We start from the raw sequence: 19,442 nt of genomic DNA on the forward strand, positions 1-19,442 counted from the left end.
CATTCCAGCACAACCAATCAACATATTCAAAGAACCTACTAGTGAGGCTCAAGTCCCCTCCCTATGCTGTAGTCATGGACACGCAGGGCTGACCAAGGAGGCAGAGGCTCCCAGATGGCCATCCTGCCCCATCCATTTCCATCACTTACGACATCCACACACAATGCTCCCTACGAAACGGCCGTCCAGAAGTATTTGGGAATGAATGAATAAAAGCCATCTGCCTGACACAGAGTCATGGGCAACATCTATCCCAACTCAAGGATGCTGAGCTTTCCTTCATTATAGCGTCTCTCAACCCTGAAAAGATTACCCAGCACCCCATTCTTTCTCATGTCAGTGCAAAAAACCCAAACCAAACAGTACTTCCCCAACACACACACACACACACACACACACACACACACACACACACACACACAATCTCTCTCTCTCTCTGGCATGGCACAGTCCTTGCCAAGAGCCTGGAAAGAATGAATTGAGTGGAGCAGCAGTCAGGAGCACTGGGAAGGGCCCTTCTGGGCTCCGGAGCCCTGCATCCATGGGTTCAGGCTCTTACTCTGCCAACATAGGCTGTGTGACCCTGAACGAGTGATTAACAACTCTGAGTCCCAGTTTCAGCATCTGTAAGGCAAGGTTATTATCACTCACAGTACAGGTTGTTCGGAGGACTAGGGACGGTGTCACATATTGAGCACAGTGCCTTGTACATGGGAGACATTTGATAAATGACGCCTATTATTTCCATAAGCAAACCATTAGTCTTTGCCAGGAGCAAAAGCACACATGTTGTCTTAGTGTCAACACTGACAGGTTGCTTCTGGGCAGCAGACCCGCAAGCAGCCTCTTTGCAGAATTCTTGAGACTCCTTTGAGAATGAAAGCTGTAATGGAAAGTGGTGGCCCCAGGAAGTTTCACAGAAAGAAGTCTTTGGCTGGGTGCAGTGGCTCATGCCTGTAATCCCAGCAGTTTGGGAGGCCGAGGTGGATGGATCACTTGAGGTCAGGAGTTCAAGACCAGCCTGGCCAACATGGTGAAACTTCGTCTCTACTAAAAAAACAAAAAATAGCTGGGTGTGGTGGCGCAGGACTATATTCCCAGCTACTCGGGAGGCTGAGGCAGGAGAATCGCTTGAGTCTGGGAGGTGGAGGTTGCAGTGAGCCAAGATCGTGCCATGGCACTACAGCCTGGACGAGAGAGTGAGACTTTATCTCAAAAAAGAAAAAAAAAGAAGCCTTTGAATCATCCCTCACTCTGGTCATGTAATATCAGGAAAAATCAATCACAGTCTGGCTCTGCTGTGTACAGGAGCAGGAGGGCGATGGGAAGAGCCCCAGAAGGCCCCTTTGCTCTTCATTCACCATAAGTCTTGACCAAGACGGCAGGGACTGACTGGGCTTTCAAAAAGGTGTCCATGGGCAGGAACAACAACTTAAGGTCACACGTGCCACAGGCCAGACTAGCACATGGGATGGGCCAAGCAGGCCTGGCGTGGGAGACCTGGTGGGAAGTGGGAATGAAGCCCTATGAATTAGGACAGTCTTTTCACTTTGCGACCTCTGTACCCCCACCCCTCAGCCCTCAAATGGGGTCTCACCTCTGTCCCTGTCCTCTGCTGACCCTATCTTCTTCCTCCCTTCCCACCACCACCCATCCCTTGCCCTACCCAGAGCCCACACACCTGACATGAATTAACTGGGATTTCAATGCCTGTGGCAAGTTAAAAGCACCGGGCAAATATTGGTATCAATAGTTAAAACTCATTTCCACTGTGAATAACATTTGTGCTACATTTGCACTTGTCAAAGCATTTTCACACACAAAACCCAGTGTAATCTGCACATCAACCCTGCAATGACAAGTAGGGGTGACTATCCCAAATTTTAAAAGGAGCTAGGCCGGGCGCAGTGGCTATGCCTGTAATCCCAGCACTTTGGGAGGCCGAGGTGGGCAAATCATAAGAGGTCAAGAGTTCAAGACCAGCCTGGCCAACATGGTGAAACCCCGTCTCTTACCAAAAATACAAAAATTAGCTGGGCGTGGCGGCGTGTGGCTGTAGTCCCACCTTCTTGGGAGGCTGAGGCAGAAGAATCACTTGAACCCGGGAGGCGGAGGTTGCGGTGAACCGAGATCACACCACTGCACTCCAGCCTGGGTGACAGAGTGAGACCTTGTCTCAAAAAAAAAAAAAAAAAAAAAAAAGGAGCTAATGGACATAACCAAAGGCTAAACGCTTCCCCAACTTCATACAAGACAGCTGGAGCCGGAGCCTAGGTCTCTTGACTTCAAATCCCACACCTTGCACAAGACCAAGTCACGAAGCTTTTCCTAAGACTGTCTTCCTCAACTCTCCACCCGCAGCCTTCTCTTTGCTCGGATGTGTTTTCTCTCTCCTTCTCTGTCTCGCACGGGGCTGGCCACCCAGAAACAGAATGGGTCCATGCATGTCAGTGTTCTCCTGGAGGGATGCTGAAGGTGCCCAGAGCTTGCACTTGAAGCCTAAACACCACACTAGTTTTTCTAGAAGCAACAACTTGAACATTTCTGGTTTTAAAAATTAAACTACAATAAGAACTGTCAGGTGCTAAAGAGAAGTATCCCAAATCTATACCCCCTAATATTAAACAGGATAGATGGGTACCTAAAAATCCATCAACTCTACCAGCATCTGCCCCCTATTTAGGGCCACAAAGACACACATTCATTCTTGTTGGCTTACCAGGGATGTCCTTAGATCATATGGGGGTGGTCCAAAGAAATGTAAACCCTAGTTTGGGATGGTGCTAGAGTTTTGGGTCTTAAATAATCCTCTCAAGTGACCTTATAGGTTGTCTGGCAGAGTTGGCTTGTAGGACTGTAGTGCAGGGTTTCTCAGGCTCAGCACTATGACATTTTGGGCTGGATAATTTTTTTATTGGGGGTGGTGGGCTGTCCTGGAAAGTTTAACATCTTTGGCCTCTAACATAATACTAAATGCCGATGCACTCCCATACAGATCATCAAAAATGTCTCCAGATTTTGCCAAATGTCTCCTGGGGCTGAGGGAGAGAATCTTCCCTCCCGCAACTGAGAATCACTGCTCTAGTGGCCAAGGAGCTGGCACCCAATAGACTGCAAGCTCCATGAGGGTTTGTCTGCCTTGGTGCTGGGGATATCAAGGTACAGGTACATTTATGTATGCTTGTATTTTGTACACACATTCATAGTAAGGGTTTTCAGTAACAGCCACTCTTTTGGGTGTCTGACCATGTACTTGTTTTATCTATGTAACAAGAAGTCTTGGCTTCTGCTGGGAGGAGACCACACTGGTCGTGCCTACCACTGATACCTGGCCCCTTACAGACAAGTCAGGCAGTGTGAGGGAAAAGACCAGAAGGGAGAGGTGGTCCTGGGAACAGTGAGCATCTCACCGGGACTGACCCTGCTCCAGCCATGCCTGGGGTGGTGCGGGGGCGGTGTGCAGGGAGGGACTCACCTGGGAGGCAGGGGTGTGGAGGATCGTGACTTTCCCTTTTCTATTTGTCTTTTTAAGATTTGGAGATGAGTGATGGGGGGAGGAGGAAGAGCTCTAAGACTTTGGAGCCCCTACAGCTTGGCCATGGACAGCCTCTGCATCACAACTCTGAGGAAAGGACAGTTGAACTTCCCAGAACCATGAATTGGGGCAGCAGGAGCCAGTGACAACCCTTGTAATCCTCTTCCACTGCCGTACTAGACATTTGAAGATGGCCAGGTAGTTCTGAATTCCTAGCGTCAGGCCCAGCCCAACTAGAGTGGAAATAAAGTTCTTCTGTTTATTTATTTATTTTTATTTTTTATTTTTAGAGATGGGGGTCTTGCTATGTTGCCCAGGCTCGTCTTCAACGCCTGGGCTCAAGCAATCCTCCCGCCTTGCTCTCACAAAGTGCTGGGATTACAGGTGTGAGCCACCATGCCCAGCCAATAAAGCTCTTCTTAGCTGTAAGGCCAACGCCACGATCACCCTGAGGGCAATCACTCATGGGTGGGAGCATGTCCTTGGGGAAGTAAGTGATGGCTGACTGTGCTTAGATTCTTTGCATGGTAATGGTATGTGGGCAGGTTAAAACTGCTGGTTTCTCCATGCCCAGTCTAGGCTACATTTAACTGGCTCTGCAAGGCCCAGCTCCTGACCAGTGTATTGTGGCTGGGCTTCAGCCCATAGCGAAGATGTGTACACGGGCTGGTCCAGCCACCTCCCTCCTGGGGGATGCCCACTGGAATGTAACACATTGAAATGATGATGAATGGCATCAATGCAACTGATGGCCAGGCAATAGTGATCGCTCCCACTTCTGGGGTGCTTTCTATGGGTTAAATACTCGCTTTTGGATGCTCAAAAATAGAAAGGAAAACACCAAACCCAAACGGCAGGTACTACTGTCTTCGATTTACATATGTCGTGACTATCTAAGACAGGGCAGATACACAGTTTTCCAATCTCACTGAATCTGAGAAACACTTTTCTGGGGACTGGGGTTCTGCTACTGTGGTTCACAGTTAAGTAGACTGAGGCTGTGGTTTAAAACATGTCTTTACCTCATTAAGGAAGGATGATTCTAATCCTATTTTTACATTGTTTTCATTGGAGCAGTTGTTGCATTTTTCTCTCAGCATTTACCAAAATGGTCATGTGGTTTCTCTTATTTGACTCATTTATGAGATGTATATATAGCAATAGATTTTCTTACATGAAGGCATTTTTGCATTTCCCAGGTAAGCCCTATTTGGTCATGGTGGTTTGTTCCTTCTTATGCTGTGTTGTGGAATGCTAGTCATGTTTTAAATTTTTGACTTTTACATTCCTAAGTAAAGGTGAACAAAGTTTTCTTTTCTTTGGGTGACATCTTTATCGAGTGTTGCCATCAGTGTCCTTGTGGCTTTATTATTCAGAGGGGCTCTGCTCCTCTCTTTCTCAATGTTTTGGGCCCCTCCTTAGAGCCCTCCTTGGGGCGAGCACTTGGCCAGGCGGGCTGTTTCTGCTCAACGTGGATCTCAGGAAGGGTCCCTCTGAAGGATGCTGTCACTAGAGAGCTAGAGCCCCCTTTCCTGCAGGGAGGCGGAGAATCCATCCTACAGAATCCTCGCTTTGATTGGAGCCATGGAGCAGATTAATTGCAGCTGTGCCCTGGAATTTCCCCAACACACAAATCTTCGTGATGTAAAACAGCTGGGAGGAAATCCCAGCATGCCCTGTACAGAGGCAGGACTGCCAATGAGCTACGGAGATTAACCCTCCGGCTCCCAGAAGGTAGGGAGGGCCCCGCCCAGCCGTCCTCACCCTGTCCCACACTTGCTTAGTGTGGACAGGACTCTACAGGGCTCAGGGGAACGCCCACATTCTCCCTGTTCGCACGTTCTCACAGAAAAGCCTTTAAGCAGGGCCTGGGCAACAGAGGAAACAAAGCTTCATGTTACAGAATCCACAGCTCCCCACAGTTGCACGCAAGGAAAACAAGTCAGCTCCAAAAACTGCACAGGTGAGAAAACTCCAGCCCAGAGAACGCCTTCTGCTGCTTCTAGAGGAAAGGCCCAGTAGGCAGAGAAAGCGCCCCTTGCTCCAGCCCCATGGTCTCGCCCATTTTTGGCCACTTGCCCATCAGCAGACACAAAGGGTCCCAGTTTTGGTGACCGGTCCTTCCTGCCTCTCTGGACCCCTATGGTAAACAGTGACTTTGGGGACCTAGAGCCAGGATCCCCTTTGATAGAGAAGCAAGGGTTGCCCAGGCTTTTCGGGAGATGTAAAGTCCCAGTGCCACCCAGAACCCAAGGCTACACCCAAACTCCGGGTGCAGGTGGCTTCCCACCACAGTGACAATAACATTATTCAAAATGCTCTCCTTGTCTCCTTGTCCTCTTAGAAGCTCTATGTAACAGGAACCTATACTATAACCATATTATAAATGAAAAATGTGAAGAAGCGATCCGTGTCTCCCCGTCTCCATTCTGCCACAGTTGCAGTCGTTTCTTGCCTGGACTACTGCAAATCCTACCAGTCAGCCTTCTAAACACCAGTCACATCTCTCCCCTGCTCAGAACACTTCCCTGGTTGGTTTCTGGGGTCAAGAGATAAAGCCCCCAAACTCACCAGCAATCCCACACCACCCTATCCTTCTGGCTTCCACCCTCACCGCCCCCCACCCCAGCTGCACAGAGTCCTCACTGCACTCTGAACGCACCACGCTGCCCTGCTGCTCCCCGGCCTGCTACAGCCTTTACTGCATCCTTCACTCGTGGGAAACTTTAACCCCTCTTCTTCAAAACCCATTTCCTCCCAAGGTCACCCTCCCTGGTATGAAGCCTCCACGAGTCTGTCGCTCTTGAGAAGCGGCACACGGTGTTTCCACAGCACTCACCAGGCTATTCCTCCCCATTTGCACACTCTGTCTGCCCTTGGGACGGTAAGCTCCTCAAGGGTCATGCTGCACCTCAATTCCTCACCCAGAACGTGGCAATCATGATGTGTTGAAACCCTGTCCCATGCTGTATTAATGCCGTGAGCTTAGGCCCAGTTTCCACATCTGTAATGAGGGGTTGAACAGCCTCTGCCTGAAGCCTTTAGAGCAGGGGAGAGATGTGACTGGTGTTTAGAAGGCTGACTCTGGTAGGATTTGCAGTAGTCCAGGAAAGAAACGACTGCAACTGTGGCAGAATGGAGACAGGGAGACACGGATCGCTTCTTCACATTTTTCATTTATAATACGGTTATAGTATAGGTTCCTGTTACATAGAGCTTCTAAGAGGACAAGGAGAGCATTTTGAATAATGTCATTGTCACTGTGGTGGGAAGCCGCCACACGGGAGCCCATTTCACTCATGGGCAACGCCTGCTTCTCACAGTAACTGGCTTAGTCTGCCGAGAATACGTAAATGTAGCATGGAGGCTGGGATGCCCAACTTGGCCAGTTCTTGGAGACCTGTTTCTATCTTCTGTAGTAAAGTTCACAAATGGATCTAAGTTTGAAAATACACTGACACTGAGCAATGAACTCAGGAATAGGGAGACAGAAAAGCTTTCCCAATTGGGAAAACATTTTTAGTTTTCAGCAGTTGGTAAGAGAAAACGAAAGTGTAAAGAACTTGTTCCCAAACAAGATGGATTAGACAAAGAGTTCCAGGGGCAAAAGTATAAAAGAAGTTTTATACTCTTATTCCTTCTTTCTTAAGAATGAGTCATTTATGCCTTTGCTTAACTTTGTGGATGGCACTAAATCCCAAACACATTTTTTGTTTTACCTGAGGGTAGGTTAGATTCTTTCTTGAGGTATTTATTTTTTTTTTTTTGAGATGGAGTCTCACTCTGTCGTCCAGGCTGGAGTGCAGTGGCGCAATCATAGATCACTGCAACCTCCACCTCCTGGGCTCAGGCAATCCTCCCATCTCAGCCTCTCAAGTAGCTGGGACCACAGGCATGTGCCACCATGCCTGGCTAATTTATTGTAGTTTTGGTAGAGACAGGGTTTCACCATGTTGCCCTGGCTGGTCTCGAACTCCTGAGCTCAAGTGATCTGCCCGCCTTCACCTCCCAATTCTGCTGGCATTACAGGGGTGAGCCACCGCACCTGGCCTACACTGGTCTTAAACCAGTGAAGTGACTTTGCTCTCTCTAGCACCTGCCACAGCATTTAGTCAACAAATGGTTTTAAAGCCCATGCACTGGTAGCAGAGGGGCTCCAAAAGCATTTCATAACTGAATAGTAAACTCAAAAGTAAGAGTGTGTCAATTAGGTGTCAGTTTCACCATAAACACCTCTTTCCTCTGCTTTCCCCAAATGATTCTTTCTTTTGTGGATGATCTCAAAACTATTCTCTTCCCCTCCCATTCCAAAGAACCTGGCAATTTTGCCTCCTAGATTTGACCTAAGGTTTGTTTTTAAAAACTGGCTCCCCCGCAGAAGCCAAGCTTTCGTTTTAGAGCACAGGAGGCAAGAGATCAGGGTTCCAGGCTCTTTCTAACCTTTCTGGACTCCATCGTCTCATCTTTAAAATGGGAATATTTTACTTCATCAGCCTGAAGCAGGGGCCTGGACTAGATGGTCTCCTTTGGAAGGAAAAATCAAATGCAGCTGTTTGTCTAAACACAGAGGGCACTGGGAGTGCCGACCGTGTTGAGGTGTTCAACAAATACAGAATCAGGGGTCCTAGCTGAACCCCACTTACAAGCTGTGTGCCTGTGTACATCACCTTTCAGAACCTCTGGTTTCCACATGTAAAATAGGAATAAGAACACCTACTGCCTGGCAGAGTGATTATCTCACGTGTGGCTGTCACACTCAAGTGTGAGTGTCCTCTCACACTGGAGAGGACCAGGCAGAGTGTGGGGCATGCGGGGAGCTTGTAAGAAATCTGTGTTCAGTCACTAAATGTGTAAGTTATTGGTATTCTAGGAGCCTGTGACCTGCGCTTTACCTGGGGAGACAGGTCTGGTTCGGTGGTGTGTTGGTAAATGCCTAACAACTGGCTCTCTAAGCAAAAAACAAAGTGAAAAACCAAAGCATTTGCTGGTATTCATGGTATAAACACTCCCGCTGATTTCAAGGTACCACGATGAGTCACTGAAGGCTCAGTGCGGAAGAGATGCTACCAGTTGGCTGGGTGCCAGCTGGCTCAGGCACACCAATGACCGTGGGCAAGAGCTGGGTTGGGGGGGTGGTCTCAGATGTGTCCTGACTTGCTGGGATGGCTGGAAAGCTGAGACACACATGGTTCTCAGCTGACGTGGGCCTGCTTGAGGTCTTGATGGAGAGCCGGACACTTGGCTAGGTATGTCCCCCGACAGCTGCATGCTCTGGAGGAGGGAAAACTCTGCTCCCAGAGCACTAGGCACAGCCATTCTGTGGTGGCCCTGACCAGGGGGACCCCAAGACAGAGCCCTAGGCTTTCAAACAATGTCAAAGTTCAACTTGCTTTCGAGTCCGCATTTCTGCAGCCTGGAGCGCTGGGCCTGCTGAGTCGCAAGCTGCCTCTCCCATCGGCTGTGACCTTGGGTTTGCTGGGCTTGGGCAGTGTCTGTGCACTGTCTATGCTCACTGCCCAGCCACCAAGGTGCTGTAGGAAGTGTCTTCGTGGAAACTGGCTTTGGAGGCCCAGTCCTCCTTTCCCTGAGGTGAACCCTGCTGGGCCCCTCCCTCTGTCTCTCCCCTGTCGCTGTGTGCCTGGGAATCTACTGACACGCTTCCCTCCCCTCAGGCCCTCAGGTGAGAACATCTGCCCTGGCCCCCACAGGATGCAGAGTCCACCTGCTGGCCTCTGACCAGGAGCTCAGACTGGGCTGAAAGAGCAAATGCCTTTCTCCTTCACAGCCTGCAGCCTGTTCTCTGGCCTGCACATACCCACCCACGCCACTCTGCCCCCACTCCATTCGCCAGCATAGTAGGGCTGGTCCCATAGCCATCCCCACAGAGCTGCCTCCTCCTGGGTTACAGGAGGTGCCATAACCGACTCAAGGGGCCCATGCTCACAGACATGGAGGTGTTTCCCAGGCTTCTGCTGCAGTGAACACCCTTGAACACTCACCATGTTGCCCATGTATGTCTATAGTGGGAGGACACATTTCCAGCTGTGAGGGGAATCACTAGGTCAAAGATATGCACACTTAAGTTCTGAGGAGTGTTATTAAATTTCTCCCAGTTGACACTGCTAACAGCAACCTGGGAGAGGGCTTATTTCCCCACACCCTTGCCCATACAAGGTTATCAAACTGTTTAAACTTTGCCAAACTGACAGGTAAAAAAGTCCCTCACTGGAGTTTCCATTACTCTTATAATGAGTGAGGCTGCGAATTGTCCTCTGTATGGGTGATGATTTGAAGGAGGGAAAAAAGATGTGTGTGGCACAGAGGAAGTGGGGCACATAATCTGCTGGGTGGCGGGGATGGGGGAGGATGAGTATGGAGTCACTGCAGGTGAAACACAGGAGGGGTCTGTGGGTTCCTTGCAGCTGGCACAGCCTGTGCAACCTCTCCTGCACTTGATCTTCACTCAGGTGGAAGAGGCCAGAGAGAAGGAGCTGAGGCTGAGTCTGTGCGCTGTTGTGAGTGAGGAGGAGGCGGGAGGAGAGCCCAGGAAGCTGCTGGTGGGCAGCTGCCCCTTCTGGTTCTCCCCCTTTCCCTTCCCCGCATGTACACAGGCTGCTTACATGCCCTCCCCGCCTCCCAGGTACTTCTCAGCCCCCAGAAGGCTGGCTTATGTTCCACTCCCTCCACTGTCTCTGTAGACACTCTCCTGTCTTTGCAAGGCCATGGATGACTTTAGGAAGAAAATAAAGGCAACTGGCTTTTGAACTGCCACATGACATGGGCAGCTCTGGGCAAGCCTCTCCCCCCTCCTGCCCTGTGGCTGCAGGTTCTGCATGCCTTTTGGGTGATTTTTTTATTGATTGATTGATTGATATACTGGTTAATGGATTGATTGATAGGGTCTTGCCCTGTCAGTCAGGCTGGAGTGCAGTGGCACGACTGTAGCTCACTGCAGCCTTGACTTCATGGAATCAAGCAATCCTCCCACATCAGCCTCCTGCATAGCTGGGACTACAGGCAAGCACCACACCACCTGGCTAATTTTTTTTTTTTGGTAGAGACAGGGTCTCACTATGTTACCCAGGCTGGTCTGAAACTCTTGGCCTTAAGTGATCCTTTCGCCTTAGCCTCCCAAAGTGCTTGGGATTATAGCTTTGAGCTACCACGCCCGGTCATCCACATTTATTGACCTGAATAAAGTGTGCTGGACAAACTGTTCAGTGAGAAAAGCCAATTAAATAATCTGGAAGCATAGTCACCCAAATGTTATCGCTGGATTTTTAACATTTCAGGCAATTTTATTAGTTCCTTTTTCATATTTTTCTTCTTCACTTGAAATTTTTACAATCAGTATGTCTTATATCATAGCAACAGTAAGCAAAGCTATTAAAAGTAACCCCAGATGAATTATTTTCAATCCTGTGCCTTCAGTGTACCTAACCAGAAACCTCAAAATCCACTTTAATGACTTTAGTTACCTCCCTAACCTGCTCTGGGCCACCCAGTTATATGGCTTCTGGACATTTTTTGAACCCTATTCCGAAGAGGAGCCCCTGCAGCAGCCTTCTGGGTTTGCTTGAGCTCCTGCAGGTTCTCACCCAGGAGGAAGGCAGCGGGGGTGGGGGGCAACCCGGTTTGAAAGGGGTGGTAGTGGGCTGCAAACCACATCGGCAGGTTGCTTTGCCTCACATTGACAAAATGTCTGTTGTCCAAGAATAGGGTAGTTGACAGAAATGAAGGGATCCCAAATCCTCTCTCCACTGAGTCACCAGTGCTCCTGTTCTCAGTTCATCTCTTCAGTCTACCCTTCACTTACCTCTAGAAATATCTTTCTAAAATATAAAACTGTGCTGTTTAAAGCTAGCAGGAGGCTACTCATTCTTACAGGACTGCCTACCAGATGATCAAGATGCAGTGACAGCTCTGTACAGAGCCCTCCATCAATGTTTAGTGAGTATCTCATATAAAAGGTGGCTGTTTATATGCATGATATACCACAGGAGAGATTTTTTAAGTATATAAATAACTAGACTATAAGCCTATAAATGACAGGTTCAGATAAGACAGGGATGGCAATGGGCAAGAATTATCGTGGAACAACTGAAAACTTCATACAGGAGGTGGCATCTGTGCTGGGTCCTGCAGGCAGGATATACTTCTATAGTTGTTTTACTTTTTAAAGCATTCCATATGAATTATCTGATTTGATATTACTGACTCCTGGATATAGGTAAAGCAGATATTATTATGTTCATTTAAAAAATGGGAAACTGGGCCGGGCGCAGTATCTTATGTCTGTAATCCCAGCACTTTCGGAGGCCGAGGCAGGAGGATCACGAGGTCAGGAGCTCAAGACCAGCATGGCCAATATGGCAAAACCCCGTCTCTACTAAAAATACAAAAATTAGCCGGGTGTGGTGGCAGGTGCCTGTAATCCTAGCTACTTGGGAGGCTGAGGCAGGAGAACTGCTTGAATCTGGGAGGCAGAAGTTGCAGTGAGCTGAGATCGCACCATTGAACTCCAGCCTGGGTGACAGAGGGAGACTCTGAATCAAAAAAAAAAAAAGGAAATTGAGCCTGCTGGAGGCTGTTGGATTTCCTCGACACTGGCACTAGAATATAGGACTTTGGGTGTTTATGTTGTAACTCTAAGGGTACAAGGACATGATTTCTGCCTTCTAGAAACTTGTGGTTGGGAATGGGACTCACACTTGTAATCGCAGCATTTTGGGAGGCTGAGGCAGGTGGATCACTTCAGCCCAGGAGTTCAAGACCAGCCTGGGAAACAAAGTGAGATGAGACCCCGTCTCTACAAAAATACAAAAAAAATTAGCCAGGTGTGGTGGCGCACGCTTGTAGTCCCAGCTACCCGAGAGGCTGAGCTGGGAGGATCGATTCAGCCCTCGAGTTCGAGGCTGCAGTGAGCTGTGATTGCGCCACTGCACTCCAGCCTGGGTGACAGAGTGAGACTCTGTCTCTAAATAAAAAATAAAGAAACTTCCAACTGATCTCGGAATCTTGGGATAGCAAATATGGGGCACAGGAGCAGTCCCATCCCTCCGTGCTTGTGGCAGACACTGCTAGTAGACCATGGCACTCTTTCTTGCTAAAGGTGGGTAAGACCTCAGAATCCTCAACACTGAGGCAGCTACTAACAGTTGATTAAAACTGACCTGTAAGGTGCAATCTATTTATTCTCTCTGATTTACGCCAGTAGGTAGATACAGATGTTCTGTCTGGTGAGAAGGAGGGGCAGAAACCAGGTCATAGAAGCATCTCTCCTGGCTGGCACAAAGCGGAACTCAGCTCCTAGACAGAGGTGAAGGCTTCACCAAGAATGTGACTAGATGGCAAAAACAGTCATAATTTGCAGAAAGTCCATTGACCAAAAGCAGGCCTGAGAATTCTAAAGTTTACGGACTTTCCCCTATGGGAGGAGAAGCTGGAAACCATCCCAGGTATTGAGGAGAAAGGAAGCAGGATCTGTGTATAATCAGTGGGGAACAGGAAGCGCTTATCTGGGGCCAGTGAAATACTCAACACAAAAGAACAGCCAGGCAGCCTGGAGCTGCCTTCCACCCACAGAGCTTCAAGGGTCTCTTAGAACCCTTCCCCGCGGCTCCTGCAGGCCCAGCAGCTGGCCAAAGTCAACAACTCCTGGGCACCGGGAGATGGGAAATGTCTGAGGAGGCCTCTCCATAGACGGGCAGTTCCAGGAGAGCTCTCCGACCCCACAGGTGAACAAGAACACAGGAGAATAAGGGTCACACCAGCCACCTCTATACAGGGCCATTGCTCCTGATAAAGGAGCCTGAACAATGGGTCCTGCACCCTACACTAGTGTGTATGCAAATGTGGGTGCACATGTGGCTTACATATCTCAGGGAACAACACGATTTTATGTCCATATTGAAGGGAGGGTGCAGGAAGTTATGACGGACAGTGGAAGGGCTGAGAAGTTCCCATCTCAATACTATTAAACAACACCTCCTATTATTTAGTACCTAAAATATTTACATTAATAGGCCTTAAAATATTTAAGTATTTAAGCCAGTATTTTTGGCTGGGTGTGGTGGCTCACGCCTGTAGGCCCAGCACTTTGGGAGGCTCACCTGAGCCCAGGAGTTCAACAGTAGCCTGGGCAACATGGTGAAACCCTGTCTCTACAAAACACAACAAAACAAAAATGTATATATAGCCAAACAAACAAAATTATAAATACATATGTATGTGTATTTTTTATGTATGTGTATACACATGTATATACATATACACAATTACACATACATGTTACAGGCAAAGTTTGATATCTTGGATACTGTTGCTTACAGTGAAGCTCCATTTTTAAAAAGTGGAAAAAAGTGAATCAATTCAAAGAAAAATAATTATGTAAATAGTATAGGTGGTATGTGGCAAAGATTATGTGAGGAAGTGACATCCAGGGATGTTGTAGGATTGCATGTTTGTGGCCATCCAGGGGCTACTGCCAGTTGTGGATGAGGGCACCCCTAGGAATTGAAGAAAGAGGTTCTGCACACAGACTCAAAGGTCAGAGCATCCCAGGACACACCACTATTGTCTTCCCAAATTGCTTCTCACCGAGATCTACCATCTCTCTCTTCTCACGTACCTGCAGGGTCAAAACCTCAGACATCTTTTCTTCCACCTTCTTCCTCACTTTGTCATCTAGCCCATCAAGTCCTGTGTTTTTTCAATCTCAACTACCACTGTCTTGCAATGGCTCCCTAACATTCACCTTGCCCCACACTCGTTCCTCCAGGTTGGTCACACACCCTGCTGCCCGCTGACTTTGCAGCTCACAGCCAGGCTCATTTCCTCGCTTAGCTTCCCCTAAGCTCTTTGGGGATAGGCATCCAATCTTTTTTTTTTTTTTAACCTGCTGCTTCAGAAAGGCATCCAGGCTGGGCACGGTGGCTGACACCTGTAATCCCAGCACTTTGGGAAACCGAGGAGGGTGGGTCACCTGAGGTCAGGAGTTCGACACCAGCCTGGCCAACATGGTGAAACCCCATCTCTATGAAAAGTACAAAAACTAGCCGGGCATGGTGGCGGGCGCCTGTAATCCCAGCTACTCACGAGGCAGAGGTTGCAGTGAACCGAAATCGCGCCACTGCACTCCAGCCTGGGTGATGTGAGCGAGACTCTGTCTCAAAAAAAAAAAAAAAAAAAAAAAGGGCATCCAATCTTATTTGCCCTTTGGGTCCCCACGGCCTTAAGCACAGCATATCATTTGTGAGAGGTGCTTGATGACTATTGCAGGGTGTTCTAGGATTAACCAAATTAGAGGTGCAAGTCCTTCTCTCTGGAGGTGTTGCCTCCCAGGCAGTTCTAGTGGAAATGTTGTATGCAAAGGCAATTAGCGGTCACACTCCTGGGGTTGTTGCCACAGACCCTAATTTAGCTGACCTAGGGTGAGAACAGAGAAACCATCACCTTTTGGGAGAATGATGGATAGAGGGAATGGGAAGGTCCACTGCCAGTGGGGACCCTATCAGGTGAGTAAGACTCCATTTACCTAAAGTGATCAAATAAAAAACATTTACCAATATCATATCTGCTTCTATTTTTATATTTTCCTCTACAGTTAATACATTATAAAAAAACAAACAAAAACATTCTAATCTTTTGTAGCTGGGGGCCTTGATGCTGGGATTCTTCTGTTCAGCCCCACTGTGGAATACAGCACTTCTGAAATTCATACTCTGTTTGATATTAATATCATTTCAGATAAGCAAATAAGTATGTGCCAAAGCCAAGGACAGGAAATTGTCTGCATAAATCTTGGATAAACAGATTTCTTTAAAGAAAACATTTAGTGATGCGTTACCTTGTGCCAAATACTCCATGTGTTATTTCGTTTAACCCCCACAGCCTTATAAGTTGATGCTATTATTATCCTCATTTAACAGATGGAGGGATTAAGGTACAAAGAGGTTAACTAACTTGCCCCAGTCTATCCCAAACCCAAAAGCCAACTCTTTTTTTTTTTTTTTGAGACAGAGTCTTTCTCTGTCGCCCAGGTTGGAGTGCAATGGCGCGATCTTGGCTCACTGCAACCTCCGCCTCCTGGGCTCAAGTGATTTTCCTGCCTCAGCCTCTTGAGTAACTAGGATTACAGGTGTGCGCCACCACACCAGCTAATTTTTGTATTTTTAGTAAAGACAGGGTTTCACCATGTTGGCCAGGTTGGTCTTGAACTCCTGACCTCAAGTGATCCACCTGCCTCGGCCTCCCAAATTGCTGGGATTACAGGTGTGAGCCACCATGCCCAGCCCCAAAGGCCAACTCTTTTTTTTTTTTTTTTTTTTGAGACAGAGCCTCGCTCTGTTGCCCAGGCTGGAGTGCAATGGTACAATCTTGGTTCACTGCAACCTCCGCCTCCCAGGTTCAAGTGATTCTTCCACCTCAGCCTCCCAAGTAGCTGGAATACAGGTGCACACCCAGCTAATTTTTGTATTTTTGTAGAGACAGGGTTTCACCATGTTAGCCAGGCTGGTCTTGAACTCCTGACCTCAAGTGATCCGCCCGCCTCGGCCTCCCAAAGTGGTGGGATTACAGGCATGAGCCACCACACCTGGCCAAGGCCAACTCTTAATCCTTTCATTATGCTAGTGCTGGAAGAGAAGAAAACATACCACTCCTGCAGCCCATCCTGGCACTCCTCAGATAAGGGCAGTCAGGCCCATGGGGTGAGCTGTCCCACCAAGGTCACGGAGGACACTGGCAGAGCTGGGATCAGAACAACCCAGGTGTCCTGGCCCCCAGCTACAGAAGAGCTATGATGGATCAGGTTATTTTTTTTACAACACATAAACATAAAAATAATTGGAAGGGGATGAAATACTAATGTAAGCAAATCAATATTATAAATACCAATCTGAGAAGTCATAAAACACAACAAAAGAATACTTGTATTATTGAAAGTTTCAATATGGATAAGCCGTAAGGCATGCAGAGCATGCTCAACAGCTCCACACTGCCCCCTGGTGGTTCCCAAGTGCCCACCGGAAGCATGCTGGACCAATGACCAGCGGGAAACAAAGGCCCTGGACAAGGATACCTGCTGCACTGAAAACCCCAGGAGCCGGTGACCTGGTGGGCCAGACAACAAAGATCCTCCTGGGCTGGGCACCAAGCCGTCAAGGAAAATCTCTGGGTTCCACTCCCATTTGTTTGCAGACTTTGAGATAAAGAAGTTATGAACTCAGTAATGAGTTAACTACTTTTAGTCTCTCATGTTGGCAGTGGCCTTTTCCCCCTTTCATTACCACAGGCACGTTTTAATACCCTGGTGGTGGGAAAGTAAATTGGTAAATCCTGTCTTGTGCAATTTAGAAGTATGTATCAAGTCTTCTGAAGGCTTACTGTCTCTAGGAATGCATCCTAAGGAAATAATTAAGGATGCAAGCAAAATATAGCTGCAAGGATGTTCACTGAAGAGCTGTTTATAATAGCTGAAAGATATTAAATGCCTTATGCTACAATTATGATATCTGAATTTATGTAGTAGGTGGTTATTTACAGAAACAGAAAGGTGTTTACACTGTTAAGTGAAAAAGCAAGATACAAAACATGTATTTCCACCTGTGTAATGGGGAGTGCTTAAAAAAAGAAAAAACATGTATTGAATCCTACTTTTACTTGTAATTTTGTAAAACAGGTATCTTTATGTATGTGTTGAGAAATCTGGAAGAATATACACTAAGAAGTGAGTTGAACTTAATCTCTCTGGGAGACAAGATTATGGGTGTTTTTATTTTATTCTTTTGGCTAAACATACATTGATTTTAAAAGGTAAATGCAAATATATGCAATGGGAATCACTTTTTAATTAAAAAATTTAAATATATAAAAACACTCAGAAAAAAAAAACCCCAGTAAAGTCTATATTCAAATCTTCAGCCTCTCATTTCTGAACTTCTGAGTGCTGTTTTCTTTTGAATGGGGTCTTGCCCCTGACAACCTTCCCAACCGTTCCCATTAGGGCCTGGAAAAATGTGACCTCAGCCATTTGGAAGCCTTCAATGGTTCCTGGGCAACATACGCTGGGGCCAGTAAGTGCTGTGACTGCCAGCTGCACGAGTCCTTCCTTGGCTGAGGAAGGGTCCACTCTACGGCCCCGCCCTGGACACTCTCCTCCACTCTTTCCCTTCCAGAGGGATTCCCCTCTGGGGGAAGGTCTGGGCACCAATTCAACCAGAGGAGACAACCCAGTCTGCTAGTTCTCAGATCTCACTGGCATCAGGGCTGCTGGGAGTAGCTTTAAAAACACTGATTCCTGTCTGCGTTCCCCATTATGATTTAACTCTTCCAGGGTGGGGCTTAAGCATCTACTTTTTTTTTTTTTTTAAGCTCCCAGGTAATATTAACGTGAGGTCAGAGTGGTCCCCAAATGCTCACACCTACCCCTCCATAAATTTCTGTAGCTTCTACCCATTGTTTGGGCTTCTCTTTCAAAGATGACCTTCCTGGATCTATGGTCCTGTCTCTTTTACACTCTTCTTTCACAGCCCAGAGCAAGCATCCACCCACTTACCCATTAAACACTGTTTAGTGCTACTGTGTGCCAGGTTCATGGTTCTCCCCTACCTAAATCCTTGCCTAGAATACATATCTTCATTCCAGTGGATCCATTATAAGGCTCAAGGTGGAAGTTTCTGGTAAAAATGGAGAATCTATAACCTGACAGCAGCCCTCATAAATTAGCCATCACAAAGTGAGACAGGAAATGCCCACACAAGTTTCCTGATGGTTTATTGGACAAATTCAATATCATAACCCACATGCCATAAACATTCCTAATGGCGTTAGCACATTACATGCCTTCTTTCTGGGTTGGGAGAGGGGCTGCAACACATTCCCCCAACTCTCCAATCAAATCCAGGGCTTGGTCTTTATGGAATTTCAAGCATCCAGGCTAGGCTAGTTGGGTTGGGGAGGAGGGTGCATTTCAGAGCACAAAGGCTCTAAAAACATTTCTCAAATCCCCTGTCATTTCCTGACTGACCTAGTAGAACACCAATTCTAGGCATAGCCTGTGCATGAAGTTGGTTACAGAACTTAACTTTCACAAGCAGCTGTTTGAGGACCGAGACTGGGTGGTGATCAGGTCTTGTTCAGGCCTGATGATGACCTGAAAATTCCACATCTTTGCCACTTCCTTCCTGAGCCCGCAGTTCCTATCCAGACTCTGAAACCCAATCACTGACCAGGTGACAACTCCATCTCATGTCTGAGGATTTGTGATGCATGCACAGCACCAGACTGGGTAGGTGTGGCCCATTTGAATACCTTTTTGTAAGTCCATTGGCCAAATTCTCATTTGATCCACCTTGATTTTCCATGTTCCATTCTATCCATTCCTGGAGGTCAGGAGTACTCACGTAGCCACTCAAATACACGCTGAATTAAACTCCAAGTCATGGTTCAAATGGGTCATTGATTTCTTCCTCTTCAATTTCCATTTTTCCCTTCAAAGAAGGAAAAATGGGCAGGAAAAATCAGTGCAATTGGCTGGAGACCCACAGTTGGATGGGCCCTGTGCTGAGGCCGTCTCTCCCTTACAAGCTCTTTACAAAACCGTCAAACCCCCCACTGTCAATGCCTCCACTCCCTCCAATCATTCGGCCCACTGCCACCTGCCTTCCACGTCACGGGCCCTGTTTTCGCTAAGGCCACTGCTGACCTCCTAACTACCAAACCCAATGTCATCTTCCAGGTCTTTTTCCTAAGAGGCCCCTCAGCTTCTGGGGCACCCTTTCGGCTGGTTTTCCACTTACTCCTCCAGCCGCTCCTCAGAACCTTGGCCTATGCCTGGAAAGCTGGTGTTCTCTGGGTAGTCTCCTCCTCCCCCTGCAGGTTGGCACCCACGCGGTGATCACGCTCA

The 19,442-nt window shown here is 47.7% G+C and overlaps 1 protein-coding gene across 1 annotated transcript in view; it reads right to left on the bottom strand.

Annotated features, from left to right (window-relative positions):
* The window catches only part of TCF7L1 (transcription factor 7 like 1), a 174,159-nt gene that overhangs the window by 24,409 nt on the left and 130,308 nt on the right, over positions 1-19,442 (bottom strand). The gene's annotated exons all lie outside the window — the stretch shown is intronic.

The sequence above is a fragment of the Gorilla gorilla genome, chromosome 12 (genome assembly GCF_029281585.2).
Source record: "Gorilla gorilla gorilla isolate KB3781 chromosome 12, NHGRI_mGorGor1-v2.1_pri, whole genome shotgun sequence".
NCBI lineage: Eukaryota > Metazoa > Chordata > Mammalia > Primates > Hominidae > Gorilla > Gorilla gorilla.